This window comes from Chiroxiphia lanceolata, chromosome 7 (assembly GCF_009829145.1).
Source record: "Chiroxiphia lanceolata isolate bChiLan1 chromosome 7, bChiLan1.pri, whole genome shotgun sequence".
In the NCBI taxonomy this organism is placed as follows: Eukaryota; Metazoa; Chordata; class Aves; order Passeriformes; family Pipridae; genus Chiroxiphia; species Chiroxiphia lanceolata.
In genome coordinates, this window is record NC_045643.1 from 27,503,828 (window position 1) to 27,524,720 (window position 20,893).

The 20,893-nt window shown below is 43.1% G+C and overlaps 1 protein-coding gene across 1 annotated transcript in view; it reads left to right on the plus strand.

Moving 5' to 3' along the window:
• Nucleotides 1–615: 615 nt before the first annotated feature.
• GLI2 (GLI family zinc finger 2) overlaps nucleotides 616–20,893 on the plus strand; it is a 190,842-nt gene continuing 170,564 nt past the window's right edge. Inside the window, exon 1 of the mRNA XM_032693839.1 lies at nucleotides 616–696. The gene's annotated coding sequence lies outside the window, so the exon portion shown is untranslated. The remainder of the gene's footprint in view (nucleotides 697–20,893) is intronic.

Genomic DNA, 20,893 nt, shown 5'->3' on the forward strand with positions numbered 1-20,893 from the left:
GGGGCCGGGGCGGTGGAGCGGATCCCACCGCGCCCGCCAGAAAGCCCCACACCCAAAATGGTGCGGTTCGCCGTGGCGAGGGGGCGATCCGGGATGAAATAGGCTGGGGGTAGGAGAGAGAGAGAGAATCCGGAGCGGTGAGCTGCTCCCGCGCCGAAAGGATTGGAAGGCTTAGATTTCCCCTTTTTTTCTTAAAGGGCAGGGGAAAACAGACCCTTCAGCCAGTTGTCCTCTTATGTCAGGGCTTGAAAGCGCTCCAGCGTCTTCCTACAGGCTGCTCAACTTCATCCCGTGTGTATGCATGTGTGTGTGTATATATGTATATGTATATAAAGTACGTAAACGTGTGCGCACCGTGTCCCGCGGGCGGCCCGGGCTGATGGGCTGCAGGAGCCGCCCCGCAGCGCCCCGCACCTCTCACACCGCCCCCGGCCTTCCCCAGCCCTCCCTCCCCGCCCGCCTCCGCGGAGCTTCTCCGCGGCAGCAGCGGGGAAAACGCCGCGCCGCCGCCGGCATCCGCGGCAGCTTTTGGCGAGGAGCAGAGCGGAGCACGGGGGGGAGAGGCACAAAAGGGAAGGACGGAGGGAAGGTCCCTCCCACGCCCCCCTCCCCCAAGTTTATGATGGGGGTCCGGAGGAGCAGCGCTGCTCCGCGGCAACCGCTCGCCTGCTGAAAACTTGCTGCTCCGCTTTTCGGGTAAAGTTGCTGCTTATTGTGTCTTTTCATTGTGCTTTTTATTCTTTTTTTTTTTTTCTTCCTCTCTTCTACCGCTTTTGTCGGAGCTGCCCTGCGCGGGAGGGGGGGGGCGGAGGGGGGGACGGTGAGGGGGGCTACAAATTTGGTGAGGGTCTCTCCTCGCAGCGGGTGCCCGAGGGGGGCCCGTCCCATGTATTCCCCCCCCACCTCGCAGGTGAGCGGGGAGGATGCGGCCGCGCATGTGTCCGGTGTGCGCCCCCCTTTCCCCGTCCAGACCCCTCTGGGACTGTGCCTCCGTGGCCATTGTTTTTCCTGGGGGCTGCGGTGACAGTCCCAGCCGCGGGCCGCTGTCGGGACCGCCTTGCCCTGGGTCCCGGAGGACAGCAGGGCTCCCCAAAGCCAGCAGTGAGTTTGCCTTATTTAAAAAAAAAAAAAAGAAAAATTAAGTTACCCTCTCTCCTTCTTGTCATTCCCCCCCGGGAGGGGCAATCTTTCGACAAGTATATTTGCTGAGGAATTTAAAAAATTCCCTGCTGCAATTTGATCCCTGTGTGATGAGGAGCGGCTTGGAGAGACCCGGACTCCAATCCTATTAAGGACTTAGAGAGTTGAGAGTTTTTGCTCTGGACTCGGTGGCTTTAAAACAATCAGGGAGGAGGGGAGGGAGATGGGCTCATCTAGATGCCTTTTCTGCCTCAAGTGATTGCCATCATTTCCTGGGAAACCTGACTTTTCCCGCGCGAGGGTTTAGGATGATTTATCGGTGGTCCTGCTGCCGGCTTCTCCGATGTTTACGGGTTATTTATTTATTTATTTATTCATTTAGTTAACCTGGGCTTCAAAACTTCCCAGGCCGGGGCTTCGGCTCCGTCGCGGGTGCGGTGTGCGCAGTGATGTCCCCTGCGCGGGCCCGGGACACGGGAGGGCACCGGGCTCGGCCTCCCGGTGCATGTCCCGGGTGAGCAAATGTCCGGGGCGGGGGGGGGGCACCGCCGGCTGAGCCAGCGAAACTTGTGTCTGCCTAGAGCAGAACCCTCGCTTCTCGTACTGCTTCAGGTGCTGGAAAACTTTGTAGCATATAGAAATTAGCATTTTATTGGCGCATCGTGCTTATATTTTTACAGCCACAGGTAGAGGGACTAGTTGTAAAAACTTGTCCACCCCCTGCCAATCCCCTTCACTTTCTTTTTTAATTTTTTTTTTTTTTTTTTTTTTTGCAACTGAGGCTCTTGGGATGTACAAGAATTTGAAAGTAAGCGTTTGACTAGCATGTGCATAAAACGGCATTTAAACAAATATTGTATTGGCATTGCACTGTGGAGTTGATGCCAAAAAAGTAAAGCAAATAAGCCATGAAATTCAAAATACACAGAAGTGGAATAGACTGATTTGTTACAAGACCTGCTGATTTGATTTGTTTGTTCTAGCTGCCTTGCTTTAAGAAAAGCTTCGGAGATTTCGAGGTTTTTTGGGGGGGAGGTTGAGGGGTTTTTTGGTTTTTTTTGGTTTTTTTGTTCTAAACCTAATATACTTCACTAGAAAATAAGCTACATTCACCTGGAAAAGAGGATCCTGCTAAATAATTAAACAATTATTTATGTTCCTGGGCTATTTGAAATACAGAATTGCTGCATACAGGAACTACAGTTGGTGAATTGGTTTGGTTCAACTTTTCTGATGGGCGGATATGGTAATTTATATTTTGGCTGGAACTTGAGGAAATGTTGACACCTGTCAAACTTTGAATTGCAATGAAAATGTCATATTGAATGTTATTGCAAAACTGACAACTTTTAAGAAGTGAATGAAATTCATTATGGCTTTTCCACTGTAAACAACTCTTGGAAATTTGTCATTTGATTGAAAGCGTGACCTATCTGTAGCACTGAAAAGTGCCTGATTCACTGAAGATGAACTTGTTAATCTATGAGTATGTGTATATCTAGTCTCTGGTGTGTGTTTGTGAAAGAGCTGATCTTAAAAGCAAGGTGAGGTAAGATTCACTTGATCTTGAATGTTGTTATTGCTTAAAGTATGTGACTTTGAAGTGCCCAGAAATGCAACTGCTGTTCTTCAAAGGAAAACAGATATCGAGGACTGTTTCCAACTTCCTTTCAATGTCTTTTCTTTTTTTTTGTTTTCAGTGTGTCAAAGAGGATGTATACAGACGGACAAATACTATTTGTGTTAGGTCATTCAATTAAAGAAAAATTAGAGCCATTGACGAATTTGAACTAGATGCATATGTCAGTATAAATCTAGCATCATTTCACTGAAGCTGCTCCAGGTTATACTTGGATAAAAGAGAGCAGAACTTGACCTCAGATATCCAATGCATAGCAGCCTGCGTTCCCAAATGTCACACTGAACACTGAAGTCACATTTAGAAAAGACAGCCTTTTGGCTGCTTATATATAATGACCAGGATTTTTGTCATTGTTTTGAAAACCAGTTTAAACTTTTTATGTCAAAGAACCATTTTTGACTATGCTTTCTGTGATTCTGATGATCTTACAGGTTTATACCACAACTTCCCTTTCAGTGGCACAGTTGTATAGAAGCTGTACAGGCTCTGGGACTGTGTGATCAGAAAGGGTTATGTGATCACTACAGCGTTGAATGACTTGAAAATACGTTTTTCATGATCCCGATACTTTATTACTATTGAGAGAGTTTGAATTTTTCTAGTGAGTTTTCCAGTCCTCTGGCCCCATCTTTTTTATTTAAGGATATGGTAGAGCATCTGACCTAATAGAAACTACATTATCCTAATTTTCTGCTTCTCAGTATGGAGGACACTTGGTTAACTGCCTCCCCCTGTTTTCAGTGGCCTACTGTAAGCCAGTTGTTTGCCCTGTAGTCTGAAAGGTACACAGATACTTCATGCTTTTGTACTCTGAGAAGTGCTCTGTTCATAGTGAAGTTTCCAGTGCAGATTAGTGAAGGCAGTGGATTCAGTAAGCAGTCACCAAAATCTGTATATATTTGTGCAGCAAACACCTATCTATTGCCCCATCACAAAGCCTCCACTTAATAATCTGGCCAAGGATTTCAAGGCAGTGAGTTTTTTCAAAGAAGCTACTTAGGAACATTAGATGTGACTATAGCATCAAACTAATTAGTTGCCACTCTATTTCTATGAAGCTTCCAGGGCTTTATAGAAATGCGATATTTGCACTTCTCACTTGCTGCTAAGGCATTGAGGTTAAGCGGTCTCTGCTTTTTGTCCTCTTTTTTACTGATGGGAAAGATTCCAGGGCATTGTTCAAGAGCTGTACAAGCCCCTTATATACCTGGGTAAATATTTTAAACAGTTGCACATTTGGACAACTTGCCACAAAGCATTAAGTGGTATTTAGGGTTTACTTCAGCTCTGTTGCCAGGACCCTTTTAAAGAAAACCAAAACAACAGGAGGTATTTGGGAATTAATTAAAACAACACTAAATAAAAATAACAAAGAATGAATCCTGGTATGAGTGACGGCAAGAAGATGTTGTGTTAGCATGTAGGCAATACATGATTGCCTGTGCATATCTATGCATATGTACATACATTTGTGTGTATGCATGCAATATGCCCAGTTCTCGACCTGTGTTTACAGCAGATGCCATATCTGTGCACCATCTAGAAACTAACTGGTGTTTGATGTAGAAGTAATTCCCATTGGATCTTTCATGGTAAATCTTGATAGTTCAAGAGGCAAAATTGCAGGTTTCCCTTGTGAACAAGTGAGTGGAGTGGGTAATCAGATCTAATTTTCTACAGACCAGTTCCAGTTGGGAGTGAGTACATGTTAGATGTGTATAGTCCAGGAGAAGCCACAGAACTTTGCTTCATTCATAGTTCACTGCTGTAAAACCACACCCCATACCCTTTAACTTCCTGTAAACAAAATAAACCCAAATACACTAAAGCTGAAATGTGTTGCATGAAGGGAGCAGGAAAGTTGTCCTTTAATTCAGAAGTTTAGAGCTGTGAAAATTGTTTGGGATTTGTGAATATTGAGTACCACAGAAAAAAGAGGTCTTGGTGCCTGGAAATGGACACCCAAATGAGAAAAAAATTGAAAACAGGCTCCCTTGGGCTCCCATTGTAATGAGTGGAAGCGTTTCTGATACTGTCATGGGCACGACTGCCCAAATACATTAGTCAGTGGTGAATCTTTTCTCATCGTTTCATAATTATTTGCGATTGGCTGTCACCTTTCTGCAATTATAAATATTCTAAGAGGAAACAATACAAATTAGAATTGTAGGTACCAGGATCTTTGTACTGGATGTATTTCTTTTTACTTTCTAAGTGTTCTTTTTCATATGAAAAGAGTCTAGCAGCTTTATCCTTATTCAAGTCTTTTCTTTTTGTATCTGCTGGGGAGAAAACCATTAATTTTAAGGAATGGTGAGAGTAAGCCTTAAGCTGTCTTTGACATTTTAGTTTAACTTGAATAGGTTAATTTTTTTTTTTTTTAAAGAAAACAAGTTGGTGGGAAGTGTGTTTTAACTGTGAGCGCCCGATTTGGACCATTAGCATAAGAAAAAAAGTTTTAGTGCATTTACTATTGTATTGAATGAAGAGTTCCAACAGTCAGGGAAAAGAAAGTAAAAGGCTGTAAAGAAATGATGGTCTATTCAGATTATTCAGCAGCCCAGAGCTCTGGTCATCTGCCTCTGAAATCTGTGATCGGGATATCACTTTTATCTTCCTGTGCCTTTCTCTCGCCTTTTTCACATGTTCACTTTTGTAAAGGTTTATTGATCACGTTTTCTTCTCTGCAAATCTGTGGAAAATTTAATGAACCAAAAACAACTGAGAAATAAAAGGAACTTTTTATTCATTAGCCACTAGATTGAATTTTGTTCTATAGTCACTACCCTCTTGCCTCCCATGTGCCTCATTGTGTCACTTCTGCAGCAGTTACAGTACGTACAGTGGGGATGGCTGCATTATTAATTCTCTTCCAGAGAAAAGTTTGTTTAATGTTGTGAACTCATGGCAGCCCCAGCTCTGCTGCTTGGCTCTTCTCTGTCCTCCTGACATTCAGATTCTTGACTGTGATGCTTCTGTCACTAAATACCTTTAAGTGTGTATTCCGCAGAGCATTTACCTCTTCAAGAATGAAATGTATTTGCTGCCTAGCAATTAAACCCAAATTTAAATGATTGCAGATTAGTAGTAGTTATTTACAGTCCTGATTGTTTTGGTGCTGTGATCCTTGTTCATTACACATCTGCTTTGCCGTGGTGCTGCCCCAGAGCGCTTTGTGATGCAAATGCTTTTGTTAACTTACAAATAGTTTCAGTATCTAGATCATCTCAGGTGACATATTTAAGTCTCTTCTTTTTTCCCAGATGGACTTAAAAAGCTGTAATTAAATGTGGCTTCCAGTATGATTAAGCTTTGCTAACATTTTCCATGGAACGATTTACTTGAACTCTGGCACTTTCTGAACCTGTCACTAGAAGATTTTTCAATAAACGCCCCTTTTAACATTAATTTCATTTCATTTAGTGCAGCTTGTAAGTGTAGGAAAATGAGTTAAAATGAAGCGTATATCTGCCTGAGAGATTTCTTGGGTATTTCTTGATTCTAAAGAACTTTGCTGTTACTCTGTGTTAAATGCTAAGGTGTAAATCCCAGGGGAAAGAAAACCATAGAGTTCTGTAGAATAGTCCCAAATACTTTCCTAATGAATAGTAGCATCAATACTGATACTTTTAGGGGGTGAGCTAAAAGCTGCAAAAGGGAATCTGTACTTGAGCTTGTAATTTCAGCTACAGTAATGGCACATCTGTGACTGCATCTGTTTTTCTGTGCATGGAGTGACTCTCTGTTCTGTAGCAGTACACACCTGCAATCCTAAACTTGTCTGTAAACTAGAGAAAGGACTTTGTGGCCAGCACAATCAACCCTGCTGGGAGAATCTGGGCTTCTGTTTGAGGGGGGGAAAAAAAGGTAATAAAAAAGTCTTCCATCCTCTGTGAAATGTGGGATTTTAGTGTAGATAATTCCTTCGGATGAAACTAAGGAAATCTCTCCAGAGGAAGATACCTACTCTGGGATGCTCTGCTGCACAGTGGAAGCCAGTGTGGGTCCAGCCCCTCAGAGATGGACCCCTGTGGGTCCCTCACCCCTGCCGTGAGGTGGCAAGTACCCCACAACGGAGGACTGACTACCAGGTTCTTCCCAGGATCTGCAAGGGATGATCAACTGCACAGCTTAATTCCTGCAGTAGCAGTGGAAAAATTTCGAGTGTTACAAATGCAGTTCAGATGAGAGGAGATGCTGTAATATCACAGTGCTGTGGTTTATATTCATTACTGGGAGCTTTAAATATCCATCTTTGGAAGTTAAATCTTTTTTTTTTTAAAATGTCCTGTGTATTTAGTGATTATATTCTCTGCAAGCAAGTGGTTCAACTGGAAATTGTCTCACACTGTGTTAAGCAGTTTGATTCTGTTGCTAAAATTCATTGAAAACTCCTTGAAAACATCCCACCAATTTTTTTTTTTTTTTCAGCTTGGAAAGTGGCATCCCTGGCTAGAATCAGTATATTGCCCCCCTCCATGCTGACCTGTGGAGCTCTATTAGAGTCCTTTTATCACGCTGTCTTTAAAAGCAAGGTCTGTTGATTGCAACAGTGTTAAAAGAGCATCAGTTCCCAACACCAAGATCGCTCCTTTTCAGAGCAATCCTCAGCAATGCCTCTTTGTGCAGTAGACAATGCAATAAGTCAGACAGGACTTTCTGAGCCACCTCTATAAGGAACTGTAAGGGCTGCTGAAGTACACTTGTGTTAAGTTGAATTGATTGAAATTTAATGGCTGTTAGTAGCTATGAATGGTAATGATTTTCTAGAGTATCTTCACCATGCTTGACATTAATAACTGGAGAGTGTATATGTGTGATGCTAGTATGTTATTCATTTTTAAAGATGATTTCTCTCAGCCCTCTTTCCCATAATTTAGTTGTTTTGATGCTTCGGAAAAAAAATCTTGGGCTTCGAAGAGCACGTACATCTTGTCAACATAATTTTGTGCTCAAGATTTTTATTTTTTCCAATTCCAACATAAATCAGACTACAATATAGTGAGAGTGATGAATTTGTTTTACATGCCATCATGAATTAATGTTATGCAAATAGAAGCTTTACAGGTGCCATGATTTACTTAATAATTTCAAGTTCTAATATTTAAGCTCATTCATTATGTTTGAGTAAGAAAAAAAAAAACCACCACAGCATGTTCATATTTTAAAACATGAAATGTGAGATTTGTGTGCATTTGCTGTGTGTAGTTGCTGTGTAAGCACATTTGATAGCTAAGAAAGAATCAATCAGTGTTTGCATTCAGCATCCTATGCCTGTAGATGTTACAGAGACATTTCAAAGAGAATAATCAAATATTTGTGTGTAAGGAGAGGAAGATGGTGCTAAAACGTTCTATATGGACACAAAGAAGCAGAAAATTGCCAAAGCAAAGTTTTTTGGCCTTTCAAATTTGAGCAGGGTAGCACAATTTTGCTATGCAAAGTGGCCTTAATTTCATCCTGAGCTGTTTGCTACGAAGTGCTCCCAGACCTGCCACCTTTGCCGTATGGTGAGGATAAGCTGAGGAGCTGGTGAGAGCTATAGGCATCCTGGGTCAAAGGTGAATGCGAATGTGATCGCTGGGTTTTCAGGCTTTGATATAATTTTTAGTGTGCTTCCCAAAGGCTAAGGACAAAGGGGAGAAAGTTTGACACGTAAATACATCTTGAATCTCTGCAGATAAGAATAGATTTTGATTTTATTTCTCAAAAATTGAGGTCACTGTGGTCTGATGACAGGCTGAAAGCCCATCACTCAATTTTTTTTCTGTTTCTTACGTTTCTCTTTTTTTCTTTTCCTTTTTCCCCAAATGAACAGACAGAATCTTATTTTTTGATACATTGTACACGTTGAGTTAGTGACAGCATATTCAGGTTTTGAAGTTTGTGGCCCCAGGGTCAAGGTTTAGTTAGCACCAACACTCCCTGTCCAGGTAGTAAGAATTTTACTGATAATGCCACACAAGAATCAAAGCTCTTAAATTAGGTAACTTAGTGAATTAAAAGTGAATCTTTCCAAAATACATTTCCACCATGTGTTTCTGTGATTGCTACAGCCATTAGTTGTGGGAGTAGGCTCAAGAATTGGTCCTTGACCTCTTCAATCCCAGGAGACCACTGGCCAGGGAGCAGAGTGGTACTTGGCTTTTAGTAATTCCAACAACTTCTTCTTTTGCTCTGTGTTCTTGAGGAACTCAGAGGAGAGAAATTCATTCGGATGGGCTGTTCAAGCCAAGAATTTAGCTGGGTGTTAAAGGGCCACTTGGGAAGTGGCACATACTGTATGTACCGTGATCAAGTTAATTATGTTGCTTTGGCAACCCCAGCTTTGGTATTTCCTGACTAGGATTCGTTGATGGAGTCATATTCCAATATCTAGCGTCATCAACACTAAAATCTTTTACTAAATCAGGTCATTTTTGTAAAAAAAGTAGCCAGAGGATTTTTCTGAGAGTGTTAACAATTCATTGTTTTACAGGCTTTTAGTTGAAATAAGTTTCTGTTTAGAATTTTAAAGTATAATTCCATTGTAGGAAATACAGTAGCAATACAGTTGATTTTTCCAGTGGACTCCAAGTGATTGTTTTAGAATTCCTTTTGTGGAGAATTTCGGCATTTTGAGGTTTTATTTCAATTCACAATAAGTTAGATTTGGAAATCTTAAATTTTTTTTTAACTGCAGTAACTGTATTCCTAACTTTGCTCTTTGCTTCTGAGAACTATAAGGGAACATGGGGCCAAGCATAGTACCTATGTTACTGAACCATGTCCATGGCTAATTTTTTCGTCTTTGATTTATTGTGTGTGTTGTTGGGCTTTTTTCCCCATTTTCTTTAGAAAAAAGGGAACTAAAGAGAAAACATGGTACATATTGGGGTTGCATTATCTCAGCAAAGCACTTAATTACAGACTCTGCTACAGCATACTTAATCTCCATTTTCTATTTAAGAAAACGTTCTTACTTCTGCATTTTACTCCAAGGCCTCTGGCAGGGCTTGCTAAAATTTAAACTATGCTTTAGACTTCTTCTGAGAAATTCACTAGTGCTGCAGGTGAGTTCATCTCTCTGGGACAAAGCAAACAGGGGGAAGTGGGTGGTGAAAGGCAGGTCTGGATCTGTGTCAAGGGGACGGGGATGAAACGGGGCAGTGCTGGCAGCTGCTGGAGGTTGCACCATTCTCCCAGGAGTGTGCAGGATGAGGGATCCTCCTCTTCTGCTTTCCAGAGGGCATTTCCAAGGTACAGATGGCAGGATCTTTGCCAAGGCATTTGTTTCCTTTTATCTCTTCTCAGGGTAGAGAGACACCCTGGAGCCAGACTCCATCCAAGCTGTTGAAGGTGGGAGATGAGCAGGGCTTGCTTGGTAGAGGGGAACTCACTGACTGTGAGGTGGTGTTGCTCTCTGTTGCCCATTCTGGGCTGGCCCATTTTAGGTCACCTTGGGTTCCTCTGCACCATCTGATGGCTTGCCAGGGAGGCTCTGCCTCAGATTAGCCTGGAAACTTCTAGTGCATTGCATGCAGTCAGGTGACAATGTGCTCCAGCTTTCAGGCTGAAGGAAAGGGGCACAAAACAACTTGGGACCCCTAACCCTGGTCATCTTGGTGTATTCCTCCTTTGCTGTTGAAGAGGCAACTCTGCAGTCTAAGGCAACCTCCTGGTATCACTCTGTTCCCTCCTTCTGTCACTGCATTGGAATAACTAGTGCATTCATGGGGTTCACCAGAATCAGATCTTCATCGAAGTGTAGGAACCTCTGGTGGAAGTGAAGAAGGCAACCACTCAGGATGTCTTCTTCAAAGTGACTCTTCTTTCTTCAGACATCCTTTTCTCCAGGCGTGACACAACCTAGGTGCTGCCACCTGGGGCTGGCTGCATGCTAGCCCAGCTGTAAGGAAGGAGAGCAGTTGAGGGTTTTTTTTGCTGTTTTGGGTTTTTTTCCCCCCCCCCTTGCCATGTGTTGTTAGTTGCTAGGATGAGGTCTGTGCTCCTGGCGTGCCTTCTGGGTGTGCTAAACCACTTGCCCCACGAACCTCCCATGTAGGCTGGACCAGGAGTCCTTGGTGTAGCAGTTCAAAGAAAGTGCAGTGCTGCAGGTGCTCTTTTGCTGCCTGATTGCTTCAAATGTCACACCTACCCTCGGCTTAATGTCTGCGCTATTTCAACATCTCATGTGAGCTAATGGAATTTAGGCATCACCCCTTTCTCTCTCTCCCTGGAGGTTACAGATTTCCAGATACCCTTGAGATGGAGTTTTAAGGTCATCGGTGGCATTTTTAGGTCACAGAACTGCAAGACCTTGTCTTCTTGCCAGCTAATCAAGTGACTAATTAGTTCTTATATCGCTGCTGTTATCTTTTTCTCCAGCTTTGGTTCAGCTCTGCAGGATGAAGCCTGCAAGATGACATCTGAGAATTATTTGATTGGAAACTTAGAGACAGATATGGTCAAGAGACTCTATATGAGCAATCACTGGTGCCTGTTTTAGTCTGTGTACCTCAATTCATCCATGTATATTAAAGCATCTGTTAAAGCACAGTATTTAAAAACAGCCTTCCTATAAGCCTTTCTATGATTATGGCAGTGAAGGCACAAAATACACAGCACTTTTAATTCCACAGTAATTTCGATAATTTCTACAAGACTGTATTTTTAACAGAGTATACATATATTTTAGTTTATTTTGATGTACAAGTGTTTTTACATCAGGGCACTTTATCCTGCACCCTCTCAAATGCTCACAAATAGGAAATTGGGCAGTGCAAACCTCTGCGTGTATCACAACCACATTAACCCACTTTATTTCCCACTTTTCTCAGGTGTTGATGGCATCTGGTTGTGACAGATGCTTTCTGATAAAGCCTTCAGATCAACATGCCTTTGGAGACATCAGTGCTCTGTGTTGGTACTTGCAGACTGCTGTATCCAAATACTCTTCTTTAATTGTCTTATTAAGTAGAGAATTAAGCTCTGTGCTTTGACTGTTTTGGTGCCAGTGATTCTTATTGCAGGCTTTGGCACGGCACCACGTTGTGTTTTAAAGAGACAGCATCACTTTAATGATGTGGGAATTGAGTTGGAGGATAAAAATCCGCTGAGAAAATGGCTGACTGAAAGTACAGTACGTAAAATCTGATTTTATGTTCTTCCCCTCAGACTGTTAGGTGGGGGGTTTAGTTCAAATGCCTGCGATGATTTAAGAAATAAAAAGCAGAAATTCTCCCTGCTGCCAGACCACAGGCTCCTCAGCGCCAGACTTGCAGACGAATGTCACATGTTGCTGTATGTTTTGAAAGCATACCATGTGTTATTCTTTAGCTGTCTCAGTCTTCCCCCACAGCTATATCATCTTCTCCCTAGCCAATCTCACAGAAAAACTTCTAATGAAATAAATTTTCTTCTTCCCCCCATCCGGTGCAGACCTCAGGATGTGTTCCCCTGTACCTGTCACTCCACCTGAGGGTCTCTGCCTGCAACTGTGCAGAAGTGATTTTAATTTGACTTCATGTAACTCTGCCTCTTATGCTTTAAATCAGGCACTTTTGACACTGATATTGCAGCTTATGTTGTGCGTTAGGATCAAGAGCTCACAAATGACTAAACATATGGTTAAAACTTTTTTTTTCATGAAATATAATATGTTTCAGTTTAACTCAGCTGTGGGTCTAGATAACGAACCACCACAGCTTACCATTGGAATCATTGCATTTCCAGAAGCAACTTTTTACTCTTTATACTTTCTTGGATTAATGTTTCTTCCAGCTAATGACAGGACTGGACATGCAAACTAGATTAGAGCATAGTGTGAATAGTATGAGCTGAAAATGCTGGCATCTCACTTTATTGCCTACAAGGTTAAGCGGTTTACTGCGAGGTCACAAGAAGTAAACTGAAAGCAAATAGGCAAATTAATCCAGATCTCTTGGGTTCCTCCAGTGATGAGAGGGGCTCCCAGGGCATTTGCCTGTAAAATGTTCCTTTGAACTGTCCCCCTCCACTCTGCCTGTGCCCCCAACCTGCAGCAATGGAGCTTTCCCACTTACGGCCAACTTGCCTACAGATGGGAGGTCAGGGTCCAGCCACCTGTCAGGTACTGTGTGTCACCCCGGCAGCATGGCCACGGGATGTTACTCCTCCTCCTGATCTACGGTGCCAGGATGAATGTGGCAGAAGAGGTGGCAACAGCAGCCCAGCGCTGCAGCTCTCGTGAATGGCGAAGGCTGCTTTGCATTAGAGCTGCTCCCCAGGCCTGCCTTCCACAGGAGGTCTGCTCCTGATTTCAGCAGGGGTGGGAAGCAGCCAGCACTTTAGCTCAACATCTCTATTAAGTTCACTGCACAAAAAAAAAAAAGCTACTTGGGAAAGCCTGATGCTTGGGTTTCTGCAGAAAAGAGCGTTGAGTTGGTCTAGTGGTAGAACTGCAGATCACATCTCTGATAAGCAAGAAACTGCTGGGGAGTTACATTTGGATAAAGGGTAGATGTTGAGGGCTGGGAAGACCAGAACAGCTGGTGTGAGGGATCATATGTGCATCACACCTATGTGTGCTAGCTAGACCTCTGCTGAAAATTCATCATATTTCATTGTATTCTTTCTAGTTTTCCACTTTTTTGGTTTTGTTTTTCTTTTTTAAACACTGCCATGAGTGGGATTTATGCAATGCCTGTATCCAGCTGCACCTTGTAATTGTAGGTGGTGTTTCCACCAGCCTGGGACCTTAGATGCTGGGTGTGCCATCTGATGTCCTAGTTTGCAGCCATACTGACAACTGAATGAGTCTGCATACTTACCCTACTCAAAAGCTTAGATTTGAATCCGTGTTGAAATGCTGAATCACAGCCTGTGTCTTGAGTGTCGGCCTTGTAGTTCTCCCTTCAGTAGAAATGAAAGCTTTACTGGTTTTCTATGAAAACAATAATAGAAAGTTTGTGTTTTTCATTTAGGTGTAATTATGAGTGTGATGCTTGAAAGATGAGGTGTACTGTGTTCAGAAAAAAAGCTGGCAACATCCCATGCAAGCGCAGGGTTTCCACCAGGCTGTGTCTCTGACAGATAGGTTCAATAACTCCTGCTGTGCCTGGGCCCTCCTTCCTCACCAGTTCCTCATGTTTACTGGGCAACTGAAGTGCTCAAACCTGGCTCAGCACCAGCTGTATTGTACTGGCAGAAATATGGCTGGGACATGTAAGTGCCCGTGCTGGGCCCACCAGCCTAAGGGAGAGCGACTCCTGTGTCCTGACTGGTTGAAGTGTATACCTTGTGTCTATGGAGAGGAAGAAGATGCTCATCTCCCACCAGGGGTATCACAGGGGAGACTGCTGGAGAACAGGGGTGGATTAGGCTGCAGTGGGTTGGGGGGACCATATGGAATTGAGGTAGAAAGATATTGGAGTAGAGGGGAAGAATCACCTCCCTCAACCTGCTGGTCCCACTTCTTTTGTTCCAAAATGGGTGATTTTCTGGGCTGCAAACAAAAATTGCCAGGTCATGTTGAGCTTCTCATGAACCAACACCTCCAAGTGTTTCTCCTCAGGGCTGAGGCGAATCCATTCATTTCAATCCATTCTCTGCCCAGCCTGTGTTTATGCTTGAGATTGCCATGACTGAGGTGCAGGATCTTATTGTTGGGCTTGTTAAACTTTTATGAGGTTCACATAGGCCCATCCCTCAAGCCTGTCAAGGTCCCTCTGGATGGCATCCCTTCCCTCCAGCATGTTGACCGCACCACACAGCTTGGTGTTGTTGGCAAACTTACTGAAGATGCACTCAATGCCTCTGGCCATGTCACCAATAAAGATGTTAAATAGTGCTGATGCCAGTGCCAGCCCCAGAGGAATGCCAGTCGTCATTGGATTCCACTTGGGCATCGAGCTGTTGAATGCAACTCTTTGAGTGTGACCATCCAGCCAATTCCTTATCACTTGAGTGGTCCATCTGTCAAATCTGTCTCTCCAGTTTAGGGACAAAGATGTTGTGCAGGACAGTGTCAAATGCTCTGCACATGTCCAGGTAGATGGTGTCAGTCGCTCCTTTCTTGCCCATCAATGCTGTAACTCCATTGTAGGAGAACACCAAATTTGTCAGGGCTGATTTGTCCTTAGTGAAGCCATGCTGGCTGTCACCAATCACTCCTTAGTTTCCGTATGCCTTAGCCTAGTTTCCGGGAGGATCTGCTCCAAGATCTTGCCAGAAACAGAGATGAAACTAACTGGCCTGTAGTTGCCTGGGTCTTCCTTTTTAAAAATGGGGGTTATGTTTTCCCTTTTCCAGTCAGTGGGAACTTCATCAGACTGCCACAACTTCACAAATATGATAGATAGTGGCTTAGCCACTTCATCCGCCAGCTCCCTGAGGACACATGGCTTAGTTCCTTTGAAGTACCGGTATTTATATATATAAATTTATATATATAAATTTTGTAGATCTGGTACCCTCATTGAGAGCACACGGTTGCTCTGTATATCCCACATTCATAACAAAGAGCTAGTGAGTGATGACTGCTTTGTGAGATCATGTGTGTCCGAGATGGCTTTCTTGTGTGTTACTGTTTCCCTCTCATGTGAATCTCTGTGACCTGTTTGAACTAATGTGCTAGACATGGAGCTATGCCTTGAAACCATTCAGAGCTTGCATTAGAACAGAACAGCAGCTTACCCTGCAGGCATCCATAGACAGCCAGTAACACACATGTACTGTGCTTTGTCAGCATACAAGTATGCAGGGGCCCTTCGAGATATCTGCTATAAACTGGAAAGTTCCACCAGGTTTGGGACTTGCATTGCTGGGACAGACCTTTCCTTTGTAACATTGTCATGGTGGCACATGAGAAGCTACCTGAACCTGATCCCCTTGATTTATGAAAGAACTGGTTGTAAGTTTGGTTATTTCCCATGGGGCTTCTGAGAAAGCAATGCTTTCCCTGCCCTTTCCTTATCTGAGAGAGCCCTTCTTGTGGTCTGCAAAGATCACCTTACTTTTGGGGCATTTGTGGGACATGTATGTGTTACGGTTCTGGTTGGTAGCAATGCCTGCATGGATTATCTTAGAACTATTGCATTACTATGTAGGAAGTTCATAGAGCTTTTGCAGTCTGCTTTTTTAAGGGAGATCTTGGCCTTAAATTCATTATCTTTAGCAGAAGAGGCAGTGCCCCAATAAAAGAGAAGGCTGGCATGTGAAGTTATTAGCTCTCTGCTGCTAGACTTGTGGGCTAGCGCAAAACCACTTTTAGCTCGCAGCCAGCCACAGCATGTGGTGCCTCCTGGCTCATGTGTAGTTAAGGGACATGAAGGAGTCACAAAGAGATAGATGCCCAGACAACCTGGTGGCAGCTGGAGTAAATACTTTTGGGGAAAGAAGGGATGTAAGACACCAAACCTGTAAGAAACCAGTCTTCATTAGGTCTGCAACTCGTCTGACAACTCGTGCGCTTTTATTAACTTTTTATTACAGCAAAAGTGACTAGAATAGAAATAGTGTAGGTGCCAAGGGGATAAACAGTGAATTAAAAGGATTAAGGTCTGAACATTTTATTGCTTTTAGAAAGATGTTATTAGATTTACTAGCTTAAGTTAAATTTACATGACTGAATTACTTCTTAACTTAGTAATGAGTTTTGTGGGGAAAAAAACTTCTGTTTAGGTGTTTTAGAAGGACTTAATCCAGAATACATCATAACTCTTTAGGCCATTATGGAAGAGTAGAGCAGCTATCCTTTCTGTCATAAGATAAACGAGTGCTGACTGGGATTTGAGTCTTCTGGAAGTCAGTGTGACCTGCACTTTGTGTAGGAATTGATAGCAGCTCCAGCACATAAGATAGCAAGGGAACTATTCCCAGTGTTATGTTAGTTATATTGCCAACTGTGATAGTTTTGATTATTTCAGTTTTCATAAACTTTTGAGACACCTGATATGGTTTTTTTAAACACATAAAAGTCTTTGTTTTCTAAAGACAGCTCATGGCAAACTGATGACTGACAGTGGCAATTCTGCTTGAGATCATCTGCAATAAACTTCTCTCCTGATACCTGTCAAAATCATCAAGTCAAGCCAAACTCCAAGCTCCTGCACTTTATAAGGGTTCAGGGTTGCTGGCAGTTTGTGTGTTGGCTTCCTCTGAATCCACACTGCTTGTGTGTGGCTCTTTTTCCCCCCACAGCTCCTCACACAGCACACTTGCATATTGGACAGAGTCCAAATTTCCTCCCTCCTGGGGATTCCTTTGCTGTTAATTTAAGTGATGGCAAATGCAAACTTCTTGCCAGAGCTTGCTGTGTGTTTTTGGATGCTTTCTTTAGCTGTTCCCTGAGGGGTCAGCTTTTGTCCTTCCCCGTCATGCTTTCTGCTGTGGGGAGAGAGGCCTTAAACTGGAGCTCATCAGTCCCACCTGGCTTTGACTGCATCTCTGACGTGGCTTCGGGACCTCAGTGTCTTTCACAGTTTTGGAAGACTTTTGCTTTGCTGACGTCTGTACAGAGCTGGGCTTTATAATAACTTGAATGTATATGTAATCCTAAAAGCAGAAGGAATCATTCATGCCTATAGTAGAGTGTGTTTAAGTTCTTATTAGATGGTTGTCTGCAGCAGTGTGACTTGATGAATTTAGATACTTAGTGGAAGTTAAAATTAGGGAGGGAAATGACAATTTTTAATAGGTATACAAAATAGCTTTTTCTCTTCAAAAGTCATGTGGTGAAGACATGGTGTTAGTATGAGACAGAGTGAATGTGTTGAAGATAAGTGAATGTCCGTCTGCTGTAAGCCCAAACTGTAGATTTATGGGTCATCTTCTCGAACTGGGGATGTTCACTTAGATCAGAGCACAGTCTGGAAAAGCACTCAACGTCCTTCCAGGTAGACCAGCAGTAGCCAGGAAAGCTGAAAGGCAGGCAGCTCTTCTGTTTGAAGTCTTCTGTGCCTTTGCTCACTTCCCTCCATGGCATCTGCCCTTGTCACCGGAGGGGGCTTCATTGCCTGCCCCAGCCACAAGTTCTGCTGCCCAGAATTATTCTCCAGGGCCTTTGTCCTGCTGCATGGCTTGTACTTGCACAACTGAGAACTCATTTAGTTGTGGGTTTACCCCGTCAGCTATTTTCAGAAGTCCTTATTTGTCCAGACAGTTTTGCTGGAAGAGCTGTGCAGCAGGACATGTTCACAGGACGGGGAAGAACAACACTGCCTTTATGAAAACACAGGTGTTAGAGGAATGTAATCTGTTCATGCTTCATTTTACACATTTCAGAGTGTTTTCTGTGACCATCCAGGCTGTTTTAAAAGTCAGAGTATTTGATTTAGCACAGACGTATGTAACGCCAGTCAGTGCATAGGTGGGAAGGTCATGGTGCAGTGTCCCCTTTCCTGCTGGGTTGAAAGTCTCTGGTGGATTCATAGAAATGCTCTGTGATGGCACCTGGTAAACTAGTGGAAATGATGGTGAAGGAGTGCTCCATCATGACATCCTGGATGGAGTAATAAAACTGTCAAATCTGGAAGCAACATGGCTGGTGGACTCAGTGTTTGGCGAAGGTGATTTGTGCTTGCAAGCAGCAGCACATCACTTTAAAATGTGATACAAGTAGGAAGAACATCTAGACTATCTGGGGAAAAAAACCCCAGAGGAGTAACATCTCGGATGCAGCAACTATTGGGATACCAGGATCCGCCAGAATCAAAAGCTGAGCCTGAAGATCTTGCAAATGTGCTGCTTTTGGTAACCTAAAAAGACCACCAAAAAAAAAAAAAATGTTTGGTTGCTCGTCCTGTGCTGAGGCGGCAGCTGGGACTGAGGACATACACTGGTAACTGCAGGAAGTGTAATGCATTCAGGTCTGCTTCACTCCATTACAATAGAGATTGACAAATTGGAGAGAGTTCAGGAGAAAAAAAGAAGTAACAAGAGAGCTTGAGGGATTGACTTACAAGAGAAGACCGAAAGAGCTGAATATAGATAACTTGGCTAAAGGATGACAAATGGGGTGGTTGAGATATAAATCTACAAATATCTGAAGGGTGTAAACACCAAGGCTATGAAGAATTATTTAGAGTGGTACAATGGGGTGTAACTAGAAGTAATGGGATGAAATTTAAGAGAAGGCAAATTTCAGTTGAATAATGGGAGAAGCTTTTTGACAGTATGATGTATTAGACCATGGGATGCTCTTCCAGCAGTAGTCCTATTGCTCACTACTTAGGGCACAACCCTGTTTGCTAAGAAGCCAGAGTTTTCCAGAGTCTTTATTAAGGACAGTTTCAAATCATGCCTTTGGTGTTTTATGTATTTGATGCAGAGGCATGCAAACCATACATCAAAATTGCTGTGCCTCTCCACATGTGTACCACATCTGGGTGTGTGTAGCAACTCCTGGTATTGTGGCAGTGGAGGTGAGGGCAGGGGTGTGAGCAGCTCCTTGAGCCACAGCTCATCCCAGATGGCCTTGCTGGTATGGAAAGTTCAGCTGGGTCAGTAGTGTCTGCTCTTTGATCAGGACCTTCTTTTACCTCCCACACTTCTCCCCATCCGGATGTTGTAGTATTACCATTTGGGGGTTAGTTCAGTTATGGTCTGTGGAATAGGTATCAAAGTTATTCTGCAGCTCTGTGTAAAAAACCAAGAAATCTCCCACTTTGCTTCAAAGAAATCAGGACAAACAAGATCCCCTTGATGCACATGGTCTATAGTCTTTTATAAATCTACAATACTGTACCGTAGCTTTTTCTTTAGAAACTCCCATTTCTTCTCCTGCTTTTCACTTCACTTGAAATGCAAACTAAGGTCAGAGGATCACTTTCCTACTGGCAGAACACACTGCATTGTCTGTCATTTTAAAATGTCCTCCACAGTAACTGAGGAAAGGTTCATTTTTCTACTCTCTATCCTTAAGAGTAACTGTCTTGAATGCATTTTGCTTTTCCTTATCTAGAAGGGCAAATTAGAAAATTAGGTAAACTAGCTACGTAAATCAAGTTAGAGTATCTCAACTAAAATGGTAGTTTATCTTCGGCACAGGGAAGATGGCAGATTCATGTAATTAGAGAAACAAATGCAGCTGTAGCACTTAGCATACACTGGCAACTTGGCTATTCTGTTGAAGAACGGGAGGACAGAAAACTTTAAAGAACTGGCATTCTTGGAGCATAAATGAGACGAGCAGAAAGTGTCTTTTATAATTGTTTGTAAATGTGTTTCATGCTGCTTGTGCTGTCCCTGAAGAGGTCTGTGTCCATATGCTTCAGGGCAATTTCTGAGTTGTATCCTCTCTCAGTCTGTGGGAAGAATGAACTGCTGAAGGGTTTCATTCTCCTCTGCATGGGGATGAATATTTTCCTTGCTGAAAAATGCAGTTTTGGTCTCCTCAGAACTGGATTAATTTAGTGGATGCTTTTCATGGGGAATTTCATATGTGGGGAAATGTCAAAACAATTGTGTCTTCATTGCAGCCCTTCCCGTCACTGAGGGCTGTGGTGAGAGCACACTTCTGAGAGGAGAGCTTTGCTTTGAACCACTTTTCATATCCAGACCAAGAGTGGATGTGTGCTCAGGCCCCGTCGTCTCAGGAGAGCAGCATAACCACTAAGCTACCTCAAGTTTGCCACCTTAATCTAAGTGGTTTTTATTCAGCAGAAATAAATCATTTATGTCAGTATGACTCCAGAATTATTTTTAAAAATTGTTTGGTTTCACTACTGTACAGGAGTATCAATTATCCTCCCTACCTTATTTCTGAGGGCACTTTAAAAAGGAATTTTAATTATGCAGCTGGGGGTCACTAATAGCATTTGCAGGAGACGTCATTGGGTTTTTTTTTCCTGGAGATTGATTGATGATACTTTTGCACCTCTGTTAGCAGACTTAGGCCTTACTCATTTACAAGGCAGACTTTCCAGCCAGGTGCTCCTCAAGAGAACAGCACAAATGTGGTCAGGTTTCTTTTAATTTTTGTTTCAAACTTCTCTGAACCGCACTAGTGAAGTACATATTTTGCAAAGCCAAGCCTGGACCACACCAAGGGAAGTGTTTGGGGGAAAGGGTACCTCAGAATAAACCACAGCAAGTTTTGGGGTCACCATAGAAGTCCAGGCCACTTTCTGTACTGATGGAGGTCTTGGAGCA